This window comes from Ambystoma mexicanum, chromosome 10 (genome assembly GCF_040938575.1).
Source record: "Ambystoma mexicanum isolate Mex_15411 chromosome 10, UKY_AmexF1_1, whole genome shotgun sequence".
Lineage (NCBI taxonomy): Eukaryota > Metazoa > Chordata > Amphibia > Caudata > Ambystomatidae > Ambystoma > Ambystoma mexicanum.
Window position 1 is genome coordinate 725,840,001 of NC_090932.1, and position 21,985 is coordinate 725,861,985.

At 50.3% G+C, this 21,985-nt stretch overlaps 1 protein-coding gene across 3 annotated transcripts in view; it reads right to left on the reverse strand.

The window, feature by feature from the left end:
* Positions 1-21,985, reverse strand: part of HLTF (helicase like transcription factor) — a 1,760,895-nt gene that overhangs the window by 1,685,755 nt on the left and 53,155 nt on the right. The gene's annotated exons all lie outside the window — the stretch shown is intronic.

Here is a 21,985-nt window from a genome sequence, read left to right on the forward strand (position 1 = left end):
TTTAATGTATATGAATACCTAAGCGCAAAGTAATAATTATTACAAAAACATTTCCGGAGACCACCAGGGTGCGCAGACGGAGACCACCAGGGGGCGCAGACGCGATGGTCGCTTAAACCACGGTCTCCTTCCTCGAGCCTAAAATATGTCGACTTAAGGAGCTGCGCTAGGTGAGATCAACGATGTACAGAGGGACTGGCAGCACCGGGGAACGACTGATCACCTTCAGAGGCAGCGGCGCCACATTCCACATTGCTGCGAGGGAGAAGGGAATAGTTTCTTACCTGCAACTTCATTTCTCCAGCATTGGTATCTTTCATGGATTCACATGCTTAGAATATTCCCAGTCGTCAGGCTGGGAATCCTCGGTAAGTTATATAGACATTTTCCATAGGAAAAATTCGGACACTTGTGTCCTATCTACGTCGTTTTGGACCGCGCACGCCGGCGCCACTAGGACATAGAGGTGTATATATAGCCCCGCCCCCGCGGCTCCCTCAGATTTCAGCCCCCAAAGTAGTATGGTGGGGGGATCTCTGGTTCGCATGCTCAGGGGAGGCAGGCGGGCGCATGTGAATCCATGAAAGATACCAATGCTGGAGAAATGGAGTTACAGGTAAGAAACTATTCCCTTCTCCAGCATTGGATCTTTCATGGATTCACATGCTTAGAATAGGTTGTATAGCAGTATCCCCCAACATTGGAGGCGTGTATGCAAACCGACATCACAATAATCACAACGCATATTTACCATGGCAACAGATTACATTATAGTATGTCAACAGTGAAAGACACGACACTTTAAAGCATAGCTGCCGAAGGGTGTAACCCCCCCACTTGGGGCTTACCTTATTGGAACAGGTGACGAAGTACTGCACGCCCCATCTGTGTATCTTCAGCATGTTGCTGTGCGAGACAGTAATGCCGGGTAAACGTGTGTGGTACCGACCAGGAAGCCGCCTGGCAGATAGATATGCCCCAGCGGAATTCCGGACCACAGCGCCGTCGACGATGTAGATCTCGTCGAATGGGCCTTTGGATGCTTTTCTAGCGGTTTTCCGGCCTTGGAATCACAATAAGAAATGGCCGAAGACACCCATCTGTATAGTCCTTGTTTTGAAATCGCTTTACCCTTAGCCGCAGGACCATAAACTACGAAGAGTTGTCTCGTGTCTCTGCAGCTTTGAGTGCGATGGAGATAAAATTTTAAAGCTCTCTTCACGTCCAATGTATGGAGAGTCTTCTCTGCCACTGAAGGCGGTGTTGGAAAAAATGTAGGCAACACTATAGAAGCGTGTTTATGGAACATGGAAGGCACTTTAGGTATGAAATGCGGGTTAGTGGCCAGCACAACTTTATTACTGAAAAACCTCAAATACGGAGGGTCGATCACCAAAGCATGTATTTCTGACAGCCGTCGGGCTGAAGTAATGGCCACCAGGAAAGCCAATTTCCAAGACAAAAATTTTAATGTCGTCGACGACATTGGTTCAAAAGGGGGTTTCATCAGGGCTGCCAGGACCAGGTTCAGACTCCAGATCGGAGGAAACTTCTTCGTGGGAGGAAAGGTTCAAAACAACCCTTTAAGGAAGTGTTTAACTAGGCGGTCACTGAACAACGGAGTGGAATGTCTCTTCCGGGTTAATCTCGAGATGGCAGCCAGATGCACCTTTATGGATGAAACAGATAAACTGTTCTTTGCCAGGAGCAACAAGTATGGTAGGAGTTGTTCCGGTGTGATCGCCAGCGGGACCAGACCTGGTTGACCTGCGCACCATATGCAGAACCTTTTCCATTTGTATGTGTATGAAGTGTTCGTGGAAGGTGCCCTCGCAGCTTGCAAAATGCGACAACAATCCGTTGGAATCGCTAACGCGCCAAACTCGGAGAAATCAGGAGCCAGGCCGTCAGACTGAGGCTGTCCGGGTCGTGATGCCAAACGACCCCTTTCTCCTGAGACAGAAGGTTGGGGATCTTCTGAAACCTCATTGGTTCTGCCGCTGAGAGGTGAAGTAGATTGGAGAACCACACTTGTCTGGCCCAATACGGGGCCACCAGGATCACCCGACATGGATATCTGTGGATCCATTGCAGAGTCCGACGGATGAGAGGAAATGGGGGGGAAGGCGTATAGAAACTTGCCCGTCCACGGGAAGGAGAACGCGTCCCCTAGCGAGTCTTGTTGTGGCCACCTGCTCGCGTATTGGGAGCATTTGTTGTCTCTCGTCGCAAAGAGATCGAGGGCCGGATGACCCCATTCCGCGAAGAAACGGTGCAGTTGTTGGTCGTTCAGTTCCCATTCGTGTAGACAATTCATCTCCCTGCTGAGAGCGTCTTCTTGCACATTTTCTACTCCTGGTAAGTGGAACGCCAACAGATGTGTGTCGTGTTGCAGGGCCCAATGCCAGATCTCCTGGGCTTCCGTCGACAGGCTCCTGGAGCGAGTTCCTCCCTGCTTTCGTAGATAAAACATTGTTGTCGTGTTGTCTGTCATGATTCTCACCACTGAGCCCTTTATCTGTGGCAGAAAGGATTTTAGGGCCCAACGTACTGCCCTCAACTCCAGCAGATGGATGTGGAGGGAGGACTCTTCCGATGACCAACGACCCTAAACCTGTAAGGAGTCCAGATGAGCTCCCCACCCAGTTAGAGAAGCATCCGTCACCACTGTCTTCTGGAACACAGGTTCCAGTAGGGGCATTCCCTTCGTTAGGTGTATGGAGATTCTCCACCATTGAAGCGCCTGCACGAGCTGGCCGTTGATGGTCAACTTGTCCGACCAGCGTCCTTGACTCTGTGCCCATCGATCTGCCAAGAATTCCTGAAGAGGCCTCATGAAGAGGCGACAATTGTCTATCAAAGGTATGCAGGACGACATGGTCCCCAGCAGGGACATGTACCTTCGTACTGACACTCTGGTGTCGACCTCCCATTCCGATGCCTTTTGTTGTAGTCTGTGAATCCTTTCGAGGGATGGCTTCACCAGCCCCAACTGTGTGTGGAACTCTGCCCCCAAAAAGACCAAGGTCCTTGATGGCTTTCACGAGGACTTGTCGAAGTTCACTGCGAAGCCCCAACGTTGCAGGAGGGACAGGGTGGCATCTAGGCTTGCTTGTGCCCTTTCCGGAGACAGTCCCCTCACTAGCCAATCGTCCAAATAAGGGTACACATGGTGACCTTCCTTTCTTAACCAGGCTGCTATTGGAGCCAGACATTTGGTGAACGTCCTGGGGGACGATATTAGTCCGAACGGGAGGACCTTGAACTGATAGTAGGTTCGTCCAACGACGAACCGCAGAAATCTTTTGTGCCATCGACGCATCGGGATATGGAAGTATGCGTCCTGAAGGTCTAGTGACGACAAATAATCTCCGGGTTGGATCGATCAGATCACCTCCTGAAGCGTTAGCATTTTGAATTTTAAATTCTTGAGCAGTTTGTTGAGCGCTCGTAGATCCAGAATGGGACGCCATTTTCCATTTGGTTTCTTGACGACAAAGTACCGGGAGTACACTCCCTGTCCTTTTTCTGCCACCGGGACCAGTTGTATAGCCCCTTTCTGCAGCATAAGCGCCACCTCCTGCAGTAGTATTCGAAGGTGGGGCTGGGCCGAGAACACCGGTGGAATGTGTGGTGGCTTGTCCTTGAACTGTAGAGAGTGGCCCAGATGAATCATGTCCAAAACCCATTGGTCTGTTATGCGCTCCCATTCGTCGATGTGACGAGACACACTGTTCCCCAGGACGTCCTGAAACATGTCATTGTTGGTTCTTGGTTTGTTTATCTTTCGTCGACAGAGGGTAGGCACCCCGCCGTCTGGAGGTTTGGTAATCTCTGCCTCTACGAGAAGATTGGGCCGCACGCCTGTAGCCTTGGGACAAGTAGGAGGGTCTGCTGAAACCTCGGTCTCTACATGACCAAAACCGGGAGTTACCAGAAGCCCCTCTGAAAGGACGAAAGGAATGAAAATTCCTACCACTCTGGAGGGCTCCGAGTGACCGCGCCGTGTCAGTATCCTCTTTCATGCCCTTCAAAGGCCTCATCAACTTTTTCACGAACAGTTGTTCCTCTTCACACAGCATATCCAAGACTTTATATTGCACCTCCGGTCTGAACGTAGTGCACTTGAGCCAGGCTGGTCTACGTAGAACTACGCCATTATTGATTTGCTTGAAACCGGACTCGGCTAGGTCGACGGCAATGTTTATAGCATGGTTGGAGGCCTCCTCTCCTTCTCGTACTAGCAACATGGCGGACTTTCTATGTTCCTCGGGCAAATGCTCCAAGATGGGAGCCAGTCGGTGCCACATTTCCCTGTCATACCTAGACATAATCGCCAAGGAGTTGGATGCTTTAACTGTAGTCGCGCCGACGGACAGCACCTTCTTGCCAAAAGCGTCCTGCCTCCTGGCCTCGTTGTCTGGCGGGGTCGTGCATTTATGTTGAGACCTGGCCTTTCTAGCCGCCGCCGCAGATACCACCGACTCCGGCGAAGGTTGAGACGTCAGGCACTTGGGAGTCGATTCCGGAGCCTTGAACTTCTCCAAACGACCTTTCACTGCCGGTTCCGAGAACGGGTGACGCATGGTCTTCAGGCCCTCTTGCCAGACATGGTCCAAAATAGGGATGGCGAATATGGATTTCCTTCTCTTGCCCATATGATCAAAAAGAAAACCATCCTTTTTCTCCTCTTCAGGGACTAGGCCAAACTCCGCACACGCCTTACTCATCATGACATGGAATGCCCCCATGTCGTCAGATGGTGATAGCTGCGCCAGGCTTCTCGGAGCTTCCATTTCTGCTTCAGAGTCCCAAGTTGGGTCTCTTGATGGGGATAGTGAGATGTCTGAACCCGACCCTTCACGGTCTGCATCAGAGTCCGGTAGCTCTCCTTGTGAGAGAGGGCGATCCTCTGCCGCGTGGGAAGCGGCAGTAATCCTGGTAGTCGAGCGAGGAGCCGGGCCCGGCTCGTCGACGAGTGGCGTAGACCGTAGCCGTGCCGGGGCACTAGGCTGGGGTATTTGTGTGTCCAAACGCTGTAATAGCTTTTGTAGCGTATTTAGCACCTCCAAGGACAGAACCGCCTGGGGGTTCAGTAATGACAAGGTTGTAGGGATGGTACCCCCACCCAAGAGCGTCATCGCGCTGGTCGGCAGCAACCCCAGATCGGTTGGGTGCGCGACCTGGCCGCGTTCCTCGTCAGCCGACGAGATGGAGAAAGTCGCCTCTGGTTGCAGCAGGGCCTCCGGCGGAACGGGATCGAAAACCTCCGGTTGCCATCCCATAGACGGAACCACCGTCGACGATATGTTTCCTACAGCCGCATTCTGAAATGTAGGAGGAGCCGCCGATGACGCAGGCGTCGACGAGCAGGTCGTCGACGAAGCAAGTGGCGCAGGGCCTTGAGGTGTTCCCGCCGTTTTTGGTGCCGACTTGCTGGTCGAGGCCTCTCAACTCAAAGTAGACTTATGACGGTCTCCTGAGGAGGATTTAGATGGTTCTTTTCTCTCCTTTTTAGATGAGGAGGAAGAAGACGGCGCCTTGTGAGAAGAGGGGGCCTTCGAATGTTTCTCCAAATGCTTCTCCGAGGGGCGTTTTTCAGCAGAACGTGCCTTCTTCGTCGGGGGTTCCGACATACTTCTTGAGGCCGTGGAGCCCACTTCCGATGCCGGGTACGCACCCGCCCCGTCACTGAGCCAATCGACAAGGCGTCTTTTTGGGTCTTTGAGGGTTTTCTGGGAGAAACCCTGACAGATTTCACAAGTGTCTGCTGTGTGGTGAGGATGAAGGCAGCAAATGCAGTCCATATGACCATCCCCTTCGTACACCTTCTTAAGACCGCATGTAGCACACGGACGAAACAACGCCTTTCCAGACATTTTTTCGAGAAGAACAAACAGTCGCAGAAGTAGAAAGCACAACCTAACCAAATAGCAGATATGCGAGGTAATCCCACTACTGTGGAAGACGGTTGAAATCTGATGGAGCCGCAGGGGCGGGGTTATATATGCACCTCTACGTCCTAGTGGCGCCTGCGTGCGCGGCCCAAAACGACAGATAGTGCACAAAAGTGTCGGAATTTTTCCTATGGAAAATGTCTATATAACTTACTGAGGATTCCCAGCCTGATGACAGGGAATATTCTAAGCATGTGAATCCATGAAAGATCCAATGCTGAAGAAATCCCGATTGCCGCGGGCCCCCCCCCCGTGTCCGCACAAGTGCAGAGTGAAGGCCGCGGAGAACATGGCACCTGCCACACACACTGTGCACTCTGAGGACCATAGCGAATCCAACAGCTGAGAGCCGCACACGGCCGGGGCGGCGGACCTGGCGGAGAGCAGACGTGAGGAGCGCTCCGGCCCCTGAACACTCTGAAGCGGGAGAGGGGAGGCCCGGAATTGGCCGAGGCCCGTCATTGCCTCCCTTCACCGGCAGGGTAGCGTGCGGATTGAGGACACAGGCGCGGGCGGCGCAGCAGAGGTAGGACCACAGCAGTCATGCTGGTGTAGCCCCCTCTCTGCACAGTGCTGGGTCCGCTCTGAGCTCCCCCAAAGTCACGAGGAGGGGCAGGCTTTTCCCCCTCACCGCCGCGGACGGCGGAGGGGGGGGGAAAGCCCGCGTGGGCACTCCACCGGGGGCAGCCTCCCTCCCTGGCCCCAGGAGTCTGCAGCAGCCCACCGGGGGGAGGGGGGAAGGCGGCCTCAGGGGCATTGGAGCGGGCTGGTGCTTCCTTCCCAGCGCAACAACAGTCTCTCCCCGCTTGGGAGTGGAGGTTCCAACATTTCAACCACCCGCATCCTGGAGTCACGCTCTAGCTCCCAGGCAACGCTATCCCTCTGGGGAGTCTAAGAGACCTGCAACAACTCCCAGGGAGGAACGCTCCATAAAACCCAGTGAAGCGCAAGTGCAGCCTAAAGAGCTCAAGGCCAGGACTTTACACACATCCTCGCCCGCCAAAAGACTGCTTTCAGCCTCACTCGTGGCCCCAGTGAGCGATTGGCGGCGCCACACCACCGGCCACCAGACGCATGTGCAATTAGCTTCCATCCAGGCTCCCACACAGGCCATGAAACCACATATAGTGTCCTACAAAGGAAACAACCTAGGTCACCTCAATAACACTGCACAGTTAGTAACTTCCCACGCACCGGGGGTGCTCTAGTGGGAGTATCAAGAAGAGAGACAACAGGAAGAGAGCCCGTGGGGAACGCAAGCAACAAAGGCTAATCAGAAAGAAAATTACATTAGTACCAACGCGCCGCTCTCAGAATCTCCGAAGCAGGAGCAGTTAAGGAGTCAGCCACCTCGCCAGAGAGTGGGCACGGCGACACAGGTCAGGAGGAGTACATCTCGTCGGTCATCTGGTTTTACTGTCGCTCTAACAGGAGCCCACGAGCTCCGTCGGGGATGAGGCTGGATCCGGGCACCCTGGCCGCCCTGCAGAAGTTTTACCGCACGTATACAAATATGGAGGCAGACTAAGTGCAAAGCTCATCTTACATTCCAGGCAACGATGCCGACAGCGCAACCAAATCAGACATTCGCCTCCTGCTTGGTGAAATAAGGTCTATGAAAAATAGTCTCACAGAAACAGTCTCGGCCTTACAAACAAAAATGGCTAAGGTGGAAGACCGTCTAGAAAACAATCGGGAGACATCGCCACCATGCAATACGAAGTCAGATTGCTAGACCTGGAACAAAAAGAACGAGATATGGAATCAAAAATCGACGATCTAAAAAACAGAGAGCGGCGGTCTAACAACCGCATAATAGGGCTGGAGGAAGAACAGAGCGAGACCCCATCAGGCTTCAAAAGCAAAGTGAAGTCCTTAATTCTATCTCTATACTGCAACACAAATCCCCCTGAGCTTGAGTTCGACAGCGTTCACAGAGCAGGCGGATTGCCGAAAGAACCTCGATCAGTCCTCATCAAATGGCATTACTACGCCCAAAGACAGGATATACTGCAGAAAGCCAGAGAAAGAGAAAATAGAATTTCGAGGATCAAAAGTAAAGCTCTATCAAGACCTTTTCGGCGATGACATTGGCAAAAAGAAGAGTATGTCGACCCCTAACTGGTTGGTTTCAAGAAACGGGGGTGACGTACCGATGGGGGGTCACCCCTTTTCCCTCGCCTTTGAATACAATGGGGAGGACTTCAGGATCACCACTATAGAAGAATCTGAGCAGGCCCGCCGGCACCTCCAGAGCCCTGCTATAGGTTCAGACACTGAAGTTCGGAGGGAGCCCACAGGCCCCCGCCATGAATTGACCGACAGGCTCCCAAGACAAGACTGATCTCAATCAAAATAGAAATATAAACATTTAAACACACCCTAAGAAGTCTGTGCAGCACTTAACACCTGAGCGCTGTAGGAGACACTTGTCTCCTCACAAATAAGCCATCGCAAAGTTCTGGTTTGGTTGGCGGGCTGTTTTTTTAAGAAGTGAATGGGAAGTTGTCTCAGCCTTCAAGTTTTGTAAGTAAACACTACACACTAGTCCCGTGCATGTAAGCCTCATCTAGCACTGATGTAACAGATTTTTGTTAAGGCTCGAGGGGGGCCTTTCTGAAGTGGCCCTTCTTGACTAAGGGCGTCTTCTTTTTTTTTCTTCACCAAGCGAGAATGCTCTTGGCAGTATCTCGTGCAGGGGGAAGGGGGAATCCACTCATTTATTCAAGACAGAAGGTCTCACCCAAATTAAGATTTTGCGCGCACCTCTTGCAACACAAAGACTAATTCACCATCTCACCGCCATGGAGAGAGGTCGAACCTCATGTAACTGAGGAAGCTATGGGGCAGTATTTGACATCCATCCTAGTAGAAATGGCTCGCTCTGACGGTGTAGTCTTTGGCTCCTTGACCGTAAAAGGCCTCAACTCCCCGCAAAAAAGGTCAATGTTGGCGCGACAGTTTGATCAATCGAAACTAGATGTCCTCTTTGTACAAGAGTCAAAATATACTAGTGGGGGAGAGAGGAGGATTCCAGGAAACGGGATCAGGGATGTAATTTGGGCGTCTGGTCCCCAGAAGGGCAGGGTAGGCATCCTGTTGAGAAAATCCTTGGGGTTTCAAATAGAACACGTATACAGAGATTCCCAAGGGAGATATGTAGCACTCAAGGGTAATCTGAGAATGCGTCCCATTACACTCTGCTCGGCCTACGCACCCAATCAGGGACAGTCTGACTTCTTTGAACCCCTGTTTGATTTTTTAGACAATTGGCGGGAAGGCACACTGATCTGCGGGGGCGATTTCAACGTTACAGAAGACCGAGAGCGGGATTGGCACCTGGCACAACAAAGCACTCTCTCAGCCCCCCCCCCTCTCACCCCCACAAGCAGCACCCAATCCTTAGCCAATTGAGGGAACAGCATTTAATCGATACCTGGCGCATCCAGAGGGAAAGTCCTTCACCTTTTTTTCACCACCACACCGCACGTTCTCTAGAATGGATTATCTCCTGTTGGGTGCAGAACATGAAGATGACATCCTAGGAGCATCCATACAAGTAGTAGCCTGGTCTGACCATGACCTATGCACAATAGACCTAGATTTGGGCCCCCTGCCAGCCCCCGATCGTAGGTGGCGGTGCAATGACTTGCTGTGTAAACATGCAATATTTAAGGAAACCCTCTCCGAAGCCATCAGAGACTACTTTGAGATCAATGAGACAGAGGGAATGTCACTTTGTACGGTTTGGGAAGCTGGAAAAGCTACAAGGGGGCTCTTAATATCAGAAGGGGCCGCCAAGAAGAGGCTTAGGTTACTTAGGAAGGTGAACTGAAAGCTGGCATCACTCAGTTGGAAAAAACATTGAGGGAACACCCCACCATCAATAGCGAAAATACAGTTTTAAAAATCAAACAGATGAGGGAGGAACTAAGACATATGGAACGGAAAAGCACTCACACAGCTAAAGTACCTCAAACAGAAGTTTTTCGAAATGGGGGACAAGCCCATACGATGTTGGTCAACAGACTCCGAAAGCAGAGAGCAGACAGAGCAGTATTCAAAATTAACGATGAGTCTGGCTCCCCTCTCACAAACCCGCAGGAGATTGTTGACTGCTTCTCCAGATATTACTCCAAACTATACTCGGCAGAAGATAGTGGTTCTCCATCAACAATCGAGGAATATCTGTCCACCCTACCCTGCCCGCCCATTGTCGAGGAGCACTTGAGCATGCTTAACGCTCCGATCACTTCAATAGAAGTGCAGGCTGCCATCTCTGCCCTTAAGGCGGGCTCTGCTCCAGGACAAGATGGATACACACCAGCCTTTTACAAAGCCAATTCCAACACGCTCCCCCCTTTCCTCACCAAACTGTTTCAATTCAATCTTAGTGTCCGGACAGGCCCCTAGTCCTTTACCAAATCTATAATCAGTCATTCCCAAGGAAGGTAAGGACCCCTCTGAATGTGCATCATACCGGCCAATCTCCCTAATGTAGATGCAAAGATTTACGCCAGCGTTCCTATGGGCCGACAAAAAGCCAAGAATACCGTACTCCACATTAATCCAGCCCAAAGAGGAGGGGGTTATGGGCTTCCTGGACCTGTAAGAGTACTACAGAGCTACACATCTGATCTCCCTATATCCTGACGATATGACATGCATTACTTACCGTAATAGCATTTCTGATGATTGTATCTGCTTAGATTCACATGCTGTGCATATGGTCCGACATCCAGTGGTAACCGCAGAGTATTGCATCTTGTCTTTCGGGGACCGAAAGGGGACGTCGGCATAAGCGTGTCTAACACTATCCCTATCGTGATGTGTGTAGTACCCAAAATCCCTCACACACCGAGGTCCCTCCGATTGCATTTTTTCTGCCATGAGGGAGCCCAAGACTATAGTGAGTGAATACATAAAGAGAGAAAGCAGTAGACGTCCATGTTCCTTCCACCCAGAGCGGGGAGGTAGGGAGGGCGCATGTGAATCTAAGCAGATACAATCAGCAGAAATGCTAGTACGGTAAGTAATGCATGTCTTCTGATGCTTGTTAATCTGCTTAGAATCACAAGCTGTGAATAGACTAGCGAGCAGTACCTGGAGTTGGAGGTGGGTTGTGAGAAGGAACAGTAGAGAAAAGATGTCTTAGTACTGCTTGTCCCACCTGAGAATCAGACCTAGAATGAGTGTCTAGGCAATAGTGTTTTGTAAAGGTGTGTACAGAACTCCAGGTTGCCGCTTTGCAAATGGACTCAAGAGGAACATTTGCAATGCAAGCTATGGATGCCCCAGTGCCTAGAGTAGAGTGTGCTCTAGGCTTGAAGGGCAGTTCTCTCTTAGCAAGAGTGTAACAGTGTGATGCATTTGACAATCCACTTTGGAGATAGCCGATTTAGAGACAGGATCCCCTTCTCTACCAGCTGCCACTGAAACAAAGAACTGTGTAGTCTTCCTTAGTGGTTTAGTTCTTTCCAGGTAAAACATGACTGCCCTGCGCACGTCTAGTGTGTGAAGGCTTCTTTCGGCCATGTTAGTAGGGTTCTGGAAGAAAATGGGTAGTTCGATTGATTGGTTGGCATGGAACTTTGAGATGAGCTTTGGAGCAAATCTGGGATGTGTGCGCAGAACTACCTTATCTTTGTGGACTGCAACAAAGGGGTCTAGAACAGAAAGAGCCTGTAGTTCGCTAACCCTTGTGATAGAAGGGATGGCCACTAGGAAGGCTGTCTTATAAGTCAGGTCCTTTAGACTTGCTTTATGCATAGGCTCAAAGGAAGCTCCCATGAGCCTGGTTAAAACTACATTCAGATCCCATCCAGGGGCTGGGTGAGAGATGGGAGGATAAATCCTCTTAACCCCTTCCATAAAGGCTTTAAATCACAAGTACTTTCCACCACAATACCTTTTGTTATGATGTGGTGTAGGCTGACAGAGCAGCCAGATGAACCTTTAGGGAATTGAAGACTAACCCAGAGTCCAACAGGTGGGTTAGGTACAGCACAATGCGTGAGGGTGAGCAATCGATGGGATTGACGCCCTTGGAATTGCACCAGATGACAAAGCGTTTCCATTTGCTGGCATAGCAATAACGTGTATTAGGTTTTCTTGCTTCCCTGAGCATGTCCATGCACCTTTGAGGGAGTTGCAGATGTCCAGACTCTATGATCTCAGGAGCCAGGCTACTAAATCCAGAGTTTGAGCATGGGTGTAGGGTCTTCCCCCTCCCCCTCTCCTGAGACAGGGTAGCTTGACTGGTGGGGAGAGGGACATTTCCATCAGCTGAGTGAACCAGGGTTGGCGGGTCCACATGGGGGCCACCAGTATCATGGTCACTGGTTCCTGGTGAATCTCGTGCACTATCTTGTTGAGAAGGAGAGTCAGGGCTGAGGGGGGAGCGTAGACAAATGTCCCCGACCATGTTATCCAGAGACCGTTCTCTCTTTGGATCGGTTCTGGGGGTACCTGGAGGCGTAGTCTTGGCATTGGGCGTTCTCCTGAGTAGCGAACAGGTCGATCTATGGGAACCCCCATTCTGCCAAGACGTTGGACACAATGTCTTTGTGCAGTCGCCATTCGTATCCTTCGGGCAGAGGGAAATCCCTGCCGAGTACGTCTTCCCCTTCAAGAGGTTTTCGCTTGACCACTGCAGAGAGAGAACGAGGGCTGGCGAGACAACTACCAGATCCTCCCATTGTCCGCTGGCCTGACATCACTGGCTGTTGAGCCACTCTTGCATGCGCAGCCGCGCGTGGGGAACGAAGTATATGCATGACGGCATCATTCCTAGCAAGCGCATTGCTTTGCGTACCGTCACCTCCCGACTGGCTACATATTGAGGGATCTGTGAAAGCATGTTCTGAACCCTCTCGCTGGAGGGGAAGGCGAGACAGTCTTCCGTCTGAATAAGAGCTCCCAGAAATTGTTTTACTTGGCCTGGGACTAAACTGGATTTCTTTTCGTTGATCGAGAAACCCAGGCTGAAGAGGAGATCTACTGTTTTTTTGGTGTTCGAAAAACAAGAGTCGAACGAGACCCCGTGATGAGCCAGTCGTCGAGGTAAGGGTAAACCTGGATTGATAGTTTGTGCGGAGGCGATGCCGATGCCGAAGGGGAGTACCTTGAATTGGTAATGTTTATCCTGGATCATGAAACTCCGATATTTTCTGTGCGCTGGCAACAGTGAAATATGAAAGTATGCATCTTTCATGTCCAATGTTGCCATGAAGTCCCCCTGTTTAAGCAATGGTATCACCTCCTGCAGTGTTATCATGCGAAACTTCTGGGGTTTTATAAACTTGTTCGCTGGGCGCAGGTCTAGAAGAGGGCCCATGGTGAGATCCTTTTTGGGTACAAGGAAGTACACTGAATAAATACCCTTGTTTACCTGAAGAATAGGGACGGCTTCTATGGCGTCCTTTCCCAGCAGTGCTTCCACCTCTTGAATCAGGATTTCCAGATGGTCCAGTGAAAGGCGTCGTGAGCGCGGCAGTCTGAACTGTGGAGGTCGGGCAAATTCCACGCAGTAACCGTGGGCGACCGTTTTTAAGACCCACTGGTTGGGAGTTATCCCCTCCCATGCCCTGAGGAAAGATGTTAATCGCCCCCCGACCGGGGCGACATGGGAGGACACCTGGACTTGGTGGTCATTTCTGACCAGAGGCCTTGGCTCCTCTGGGATTGGGGCCTCTGCCTCTACCTTTGCCGCGTTTCTGACCCCTTGAGGGGTAGTAAGTGGGGCTCGCAGATGTTTGATTAGTGTTGAAGCTACCTGTGCTTTAGTTGTTTTGACCAGCATGGTCTTGCCCTGGAAAGGACCGCCGAGAGTTATTACTCCTCTGGGAGAAGGGTTTTTGTGTAATTTGATGCAGAGACCTTATAGTCTCATGCTCCTTCTTGGCTGTCTCCAATGCCTCATCCACTGCTTTCCCGAAGAGGTTAGTCTCCTCAATGGGTTTTATTAATGAGGGAGGCCGAGTTTCAGGTCTAAACCCTGATGTACGCAGCCAAGCGTGTCTTTTCAGTAGAGTCCCTTGAGCAAGAGACCTGACTGCAGTTTCCGCCGTGTCCAGGGTGTTCTTCACCACATTCTGGTTAACCAGTCTTCCCTCCGAAACAATGGCGAGAAGTTTTGATTTGGCAGGTTCGGGAACCTCTTGGAGGCCTTCCTGGAGCAAATTCCATTGGGCATCAGCATAGCTTGCTAATAGGGTAGTATTATTAGCAACCCGTATGGTGTATGCGGCTGCTGACGTGACACTTTTGCCCAGGGCATACAGCCGCTTAGACTTCTTGTCCGGTGGCGATTCCCCCGTGGCAAGGTGTACCCATGCCTTCTTTCGAGTGGTAGTGGCTACCAGTGAATCTGGGATGGCATGCCCTTTGATGTATAGAGGGTCGGAAAGAGAAGGTTGAAATAATTTTTTCGACTCTCGGGTTCACTGCCCGTGTTTGAGCAGGTGACACCAATGAGGGAGCTACCTGTCTCTTAACAGAGTTAAGGAGGGGGATGGACTGACTTGCCGGAGGTTTTTCTTTAATGATATCCTCCACAATATCCTGCTCAGGTACCGCCTCCAGAGTGGCAATTTTGAAGTATTCAGCTGCTTTTTTCAACATGGAGTTGAATTCCATTTGGTCATCTACTGGAGAGGCCTGGCGAGCCGGGGTGGACGGAGGAGAGTCTAGGCACAAAATATCATCAGAGTCCTGATCTTGTTGGGTCTATGGGTCTATGGGTCTTGACCTTCCTGCTGGGTTTCCTCCCAGTTGTCCGTAGTATCCTGTTGATCTTCCTCATAATTTGAGAAAAGAAGCTTCTTCTTCATTATAGATGTCTCTATATGTGTCCATGTGGACCACGTCTTTCTGTTGGAAGAACATGAGACTGATCTTCCTGAATTTGGAGGTTAGGGTCTACCCGAGCCTTTTTCAGGGGATGATGATCAGAAGAACTGATAATCCACTCCAGCCGATCAATACACCCTTTGAATTTTTCTGTAGTCCATTTAGCGGACCCAAACGGGCCTGTGAGAGAAGAAATTACGTTCTCCGCCACGCAGCGTCGAAAGTATTTCTCAGGGTGTCGGAAAAAGGCTCTCGGCTATCTTCGTAAACCCCATCGGAATCGGGAACCTAATCCGCAAAAATAATTTCCGCGGCTTGTCCCATAACCTTAGGCGGAACGGAAGTAAGGCCCACCGCCGCCGTAATTCTTCCGATGCTACTTTCAATAGTCGCCAAATCGTCGTGATGATTTGTCAGCACTTGTAATATCGTCCGCGGCGCTATGAGGCCTAGCGGTCGGTTTTCCAGGTAGAGGCCTACCTGCTGTTTTCGGGCCTACTAAGGCCTTAGAAGTCGTTGAAGCATCAGCTCCTGCACTTCGACGCGTGTAGGTTTTGGAGTAGCGCCCTTAGTGTGTTTAGATTGCACAGTCGCAAAACGCTTCTGCGGATGCAGGGAAGGCTTTGGATCTGAACGATCCAAGGGAACCAGCGAAGTTTTCAGCGGACCCGTTGGCACTTTCGCCTTTTTCGACGAAGGTGTCGAAATTGGCGTAGGAGTTGTGTGCTTTGTGCAATGCGTTTGTACGCCCCTGTCGCTGGGTGTAGTCCCTGTAGCAAGACCAGAGTCGAGCCTTGAAGGGTCGGGGACAGGCGTGGCGGACCTAGAAGCGTCCGCCTCAAGGTCTATAACATTCGAAACAGACGTTTGGTCATCCGAAGTACCCCCGTCACTTTCAGCTGGCGTGGCGGTGAGGGAAGGGGGCTCCACACGTGACATACCGTACGCGGCCCACCGCTTTACACAGCGCTCCTTAAGGGTCTTAGGCCTAAGGAGTTTGCACGCCGCACAACGCTTCTCGTCGTGCTCTAGGGGGAGACAGGCGTTACACGTCCTGTGTTTGTCCTTCCAAGGATATCGAACCCTACACTTAGGGCAGAATCTAAAAGGAGTCCTTTCCATAGCCAAAGGGAAGGATGACCAGACCAAAAAGGAAAAGAGGGGAAGGAGGAAAGACATAACAATATGGCTACCCCAACCCTACTCTCCCTACTGTATTGGTCGGCCGGAGGGCCCGACCACGTGGAAAATCCAGCTGCCGGATCTTAGGTGCCGAAATCCACAGCCGTCGTAGATTCCCCCGTAGTCTTCGTCGAAGATGTTCTTATTGGCGAAGTGACTTAATGGGGAATAAACCGACAATTCGGTAAAGATAAACAATGTCTCTAGTAAGAGCTCCGCTATAGGGCGACCAGTATCTGGGCTGAAAAAGAACAATCCGAGGAGCATCGGCGCGCGAGGGATTTTGGGTACTACACACGTCACGATAGGGATAGTGTTACAGACGCCTATGCCGACGTCCCCTTTCGGTCCCCGAAAGACAAGATGCAATACTCTGCGGTTACCACTGGATGTCGGACCATATGCACAGCATGTGAATCTAAGCAGATTAACAAGCATCAGAAGCTCCTTTATCTGCGACAACCAGAGCTTAATCTGCACAACGTGTTTGAACGCTCTGCAGACCTCTCAGGGATTACGATCAACGCACAGTCAAACATATTCTATCTAGCTGGGTATAGGGGAAGACCCCGGGGGTTTTGCCAGCGCTGCCTATCAAATGGGAGCAAGACACATCTAGATACCAAGGAGTGGATAGCTTTCATGACCCTGAAGTCGAGCATAGGCAGAAGAGTGAAAGCGGTGGCCAAAATAGAGAATTCCATGAAGTTCTGGGACAAGCTGCCGCTATAGTTGATGGATAGGGGGGCGCTGCTGGCGATGGTGCTGCTACCGAGGTTGCTTCATTATTTCACTAATGTCCCCTATAATATATTTAGAGTCTTTAAGACGCTGAACACCACCTGTAGAAGTTTCTTGTGGCATAATTCGAGGTGTAGGTTATCACTGGAAAAACTGCAGAAACCATTTGAAGAGGGTGGGATTAAAGTGCCAGACTTCGAGGTGTATTTCGTGGCGTGCCAGCCGCAGTTTGTAATGCACTATCAGATGAACATACCCAAGATCGGGGATTACTACTGCCGGCATGCGCCCATGGTCCACAGTACCGCAGAACCCCAAGCCTCCTCTGTTATTGAAGTTGGGGATGACACTGTGGAATAGGGCCTGTCGATTTCTGGGCAAAGACGCGCCCTACTCACCCCAAGTCCCATTGGTGACACTTAAGAAAGATGATATGCAACAATATTGGGAACACAGAGGGGTGGCGACATTGGGGGACATACCAAGGAAGGACGGCGGAAGACCTTTAGTGAGGTTGCTGCTGAAACAGTTGTGGGGATAGGGCAACATATAACCCCCGCCTCTCTTCTACACAAACTGAAATCAAGATGGGCTGGAACTGAGGGAATATTAGAGGAAGATGAGACAATAGAAAAATCCTATGATTTCTCGGAAGTGGGACATGCGGTATCAAGAATATATGAGATTCTGATGACAAATCCAGATAGTAATCTATTACAGCTTAAGCAAAGCTGGGAGGAGGATCGGCAAGAGCATCTGCCAGATGAAGCTTGGATTAGGGCCATGGGGGTATCACAAGAAAGTGTCCAGGAATGGGAAGCTACTATTGATTCAATTATATGTTACCCACAGAAAGTACTTAACTCTGCAGAAGATAGCGAAATTTAGTAAGGCATCAGAACAAGCTTGCCCGAAATGTGGCTTGATCAGTGCCGACCTGATACACATGTTTTGGGCCTCTGCGGATATACTCCGTCTTGGTATTGCACCAAATATAAAGTCTGCTTATTGTGACATGCACCATAGTACCAAAATGACCAGTAAATATTTTTCACATGTTACTATGGGGAGAGTAAACTAAGGAACTCACCCTGAAAGTCTAGTGAGATGTTTAAAAATTTGTGAGGCCTGTATAGGGATATGTAGAGTTTTGGGCATGGATCAGCGAAAGGGGAGGTAAGGTGGCAGAGTGCTAGCAGCCGGCATGCTCTCCAAATGGCCTCGCAGTTGGAATGGTGCAGCATGGTGCTGTGCTCAGATAGGATTGAAAGTGTGGATGCTTGCTGTTCCTGGCGGCTGTGCATGCAATCTCCGAGCATACGGAGAGAATGAGGCAGGATGTTTGCAGTGCCCGGACAAGGAAAGCAGCAGGCTATGTCTCCCTTTTGCATCCTCGCTTCGTTATGGAACGGAACGTGTCGTGTGGGGATATATTCCCCTGCTCTCTAGGTCAGTCATCACTGCAGGAAGCAGTGTAGAAACCTAAAAATAAAGTAATGCAACAAACTTGTCCCCCAGTCCAACTCAAGTGTCATCAACCTGGGCTTTCTAGAGAAGATGAATTAATTTCCAGAAGCATACAATCAAAGTTTAATATTTCAACTCTAGAAACCAAGGCAGAGTGGATTATAGGCTGATGTGAAATACTTAGCCTCTGGGAGTTGACCGTAGGCCAGCAGTGGAGCACAAGGGCAAGCACAAGCAATGCAGTGCCCATTTCAAAATTATGTTTTGTGGCCACATCTACCAGCATGTGTTAACAACCAAAATGTATTGATTTGGTTTACTTTAAGGTTTTCAAATGCAAAAGGGCAGTGGTAAAAAGGCAGATGTGTTTTTTTTGGTGTACAAGTAGGCTCAATGAGTGCAGTTGTGTATCTCAGAAGCACGTATCTGATCATACAATCAATATATAACAAACAGAATGGGAAAAATGAATTCAGTGCAACATAGGTAAAGGATTCGTATCGGTTCAACAGCTGAGTGATGCATACATTATAGTAAAGCCTATCCTTCGTAATACACATTCCAATGGGTTATTTCTCACATTTTATCATCATTAACGTTATGTAGAGGAGCCCCACCTCGAGCTTCATTCATCTCAAACCATATTCTCTGCTTCAAAACGAAGAGCTGAAAGCAGGGTAAAACATGACTGCTTATATTGAATGCCTTTTGAAGAGGTCTGCCTTTGTCCAGCAAACGCGCATTTGAAGCGACTCAGTCTTTAGTTTGTGAACACAGATGCTTTCTTAGGGAATATGTGCATACCAACAGCCCAACCTTTCGGCTTCATCCTGTGAGCAAATGCTAGATAAGGTAATGGACCGAGGGAATGAATGGTTGCTCATTATTCCAGGACTTGTTTATTGGACTCAGCACAGCAGAACAAAGGACAGCACCTGGCGGGGTAAGCTGAAACCTTTAACGACAACTTTAGGAAAGCTATTAAGCTTTCTTTTTCTGTCACAGGGCTCCCCAAAGAGGTAGAGCCCATATCAATAGCAAGGCCAGAAAGACCCCAAGCGTTACACCCAACGTTACAGGGCGATGATGCACTCTTACATAGTCACTATGAACACCGGTATGATAAACTTCACAGCAGCCCTTTAAGGATTGTTGCTTCAGAATAATGAGCAGACGTTTTGGGTGCGCACATTTCACACCTGATCACCCCGTTTTCCATAAATGAGTCCTAGTAAAACGCCTGAAAACGTACTCTCACCAACTCCCTAAAAAGGGATTTAGTTCTCAAGATATGATCTTAAAAACAATAATCATGTACAGTTAAATTGGCTATAGTGTTGCTTAATATATATAAAATCGTACTTCTAGTAATTGTCTTTCTGGGGCTTGTATTTGCTTAGAATCACGTGCTTTGCATAGTCCGCCATCTAGTGGTTGGCAGAGTATAACACTTGTCTTTTCGAATTAGAAAAATAAGGTGTCAACAAGAGCATTCATGTCGTACGATGCCTATCCTACAGGTACTGTGGCGAACCAGAAGGAGTCGTTGAACTAAGAAATGCATTGTTAAAGGTGTTTTATTTAAATAAAAAGAAAACATCTGTCTAGCCCTATCGCTAGGAGGGAGGTTCCCTGGGGAGGCGTGGCCTAAGCTCTTGAGGACGGAAGTTCCTACAGCTCCCCCGGAGATCCTACATCAATCCTTGCCGTGGCAACTAATACTGTGCACTTTTTGCATCCGACTTCAGCTTTGGGTGCATGAACGTGGCGCCTGCCGTAGCGCCGCTTGTCCACCAAAAGTTGGACCTGGATTCCTCAGGAAAAGCATCCTACACCTCAAGACTCGAATTCCCCAAAGTGACGGACGCAACGAGCCTGTGAGGCTTCGGCTCCCTGCTGCACGCCACCGGGCTGCATCACGCTCTCTCCAGAGCAGCCGGCCCTCACCACTTCCCCCTGGGGAGATCATCTTGCCTGACTGCATCGGAGCCCGGACCACAGAGCAGGCAGCGGCTGCACCGCAATGCGTAGCATTACAAGGTGAGCGGGTCAGGAGGAGTGCCCCGCCCCACTGGGAACAGCGAGTACACTGATAAGAGCGCGCACAGTGCCCCTGCAGTGGCAGCCCCCCCCCCGGCCTGTTCCCTGCACTCCACCTACAAGCAGCTTTTCTCCAATGTGAGGCGCTCCATGACAGGTTCAATTTTACCCAGCTGGTCTACCACAGATGTCTGCATGCCTCTGCCCTACTGCGCTGCTCTTGCTGTAATATTTCTCTCACGCTACAGTTAGTGGCATTGTTTGGTCACCCTCACTCTTGCTGTCCCTCACAACCACACTTCTGTGCAGACACTTGCTGCCTCTCTGGATCCAGGGCATCATTAACCATATGCTCACTCCTTGCTGCGTGCACCCTGGAAAGGCTGGGTACAACCACCCAGTCCACCCAATTCCGCTAACTGGATGGACACATATTTGCTTACTCCCTCTAAGCACTAACAGATTAATCCCCCGCGCCCCCTGACATGCTGCACCCGGTGCTCCAGCTTTAAGCACTGTCGATAGTGACCCCGAAAAACTCCCAGGTCTGCTGGAGTCTTCCTTGCAGAGATACAGGAACTAGAAACTGTACATGTCACGAGAGGCCAGCTTTAATGTACCGACTTGGCCCTCGGCTGTCTGGACAAGACAATGCATCCCCCCGCCTCAGTACCCCGACATTTCACCCGCATATGGGGCAACATGTTTGAGGGTGGACCATTCAGAGACCTTGATGATATAGCCTGACAAAAGGTCAATTCTTGGTATGCATGACAATTAAGGGAGCTGTGAAGTGCAGATGGCAGGGGTGGCCGGCCGAACCTGAGGAGACAGATCTGCTGGCCGTGCTCTACATGAACGAAGATGGCTGGAAACCTGTAACCAGACTATACAGTTGCCTACTAGGCGGGTCAAAGGCCCAAAATATAAATCTGAGGAGGATAGCATGGGAATCTGAAATAGGTGCCACGATTACCGACCATGAGTGGAAACTTGTACTCCTTTTGCCTAAAAATGCCTTCCGTAACGCAAGGTTAAGGCTGCTACAAATGAATGTACTTCATTGCACGTATATGATACCCAGCAGAGTGGCTAAGTTTAAAAAAAAGGTGCTCTTCCTGCCCATGGCATCACCTCAATGAAGCAACCCTAATCCACATGTTCTGGAGCTGTGCCAAGGTACAGGTTTTCTGGTCCAGAATAGAACACGCCTGCAGGTCGCCGGTATTGTTAGATATAAATGAAGCATGCTGGAGTGCTTACCTGGGGCATACCCTAGGAAGAGGGAAATCAGGCACATTACCAGGTTCATGGACCTGGCCTGTATCCTCGCCAAGCGCTGCATTTCCATATCCTGGAAACAAACAGGGGTCCACAATGCAAACAGTGGATGCAGAACTTGAAACTTGGTCTGACGCGAAGACGAGGACATGGGCTGGGCCATTACAGGGCTGGAGGAATCCCAGGTGGTGACCTATGAATCATGGAAGTCGCTTGTTTATTTTCCATGTTTCATCCCGCTGACGACAAACCCCCATGAATGCCTCTACTTGATGTCATCCCACTCTTTACTGGAAGTGTGTGAACTACCTCTGCCCCCCCCCTCCTGAGGCCATACCTACACCAATTTCTCTGCTTCCTTGATCGTCCAACCGGATGTACTCACTGTCCCCCCCCCCCCCACACCCTGCCCCAGTGAAGTCAATTTGCTCAAAGCACCCTGAACGAGAGCCTAATAAATCAAGCCC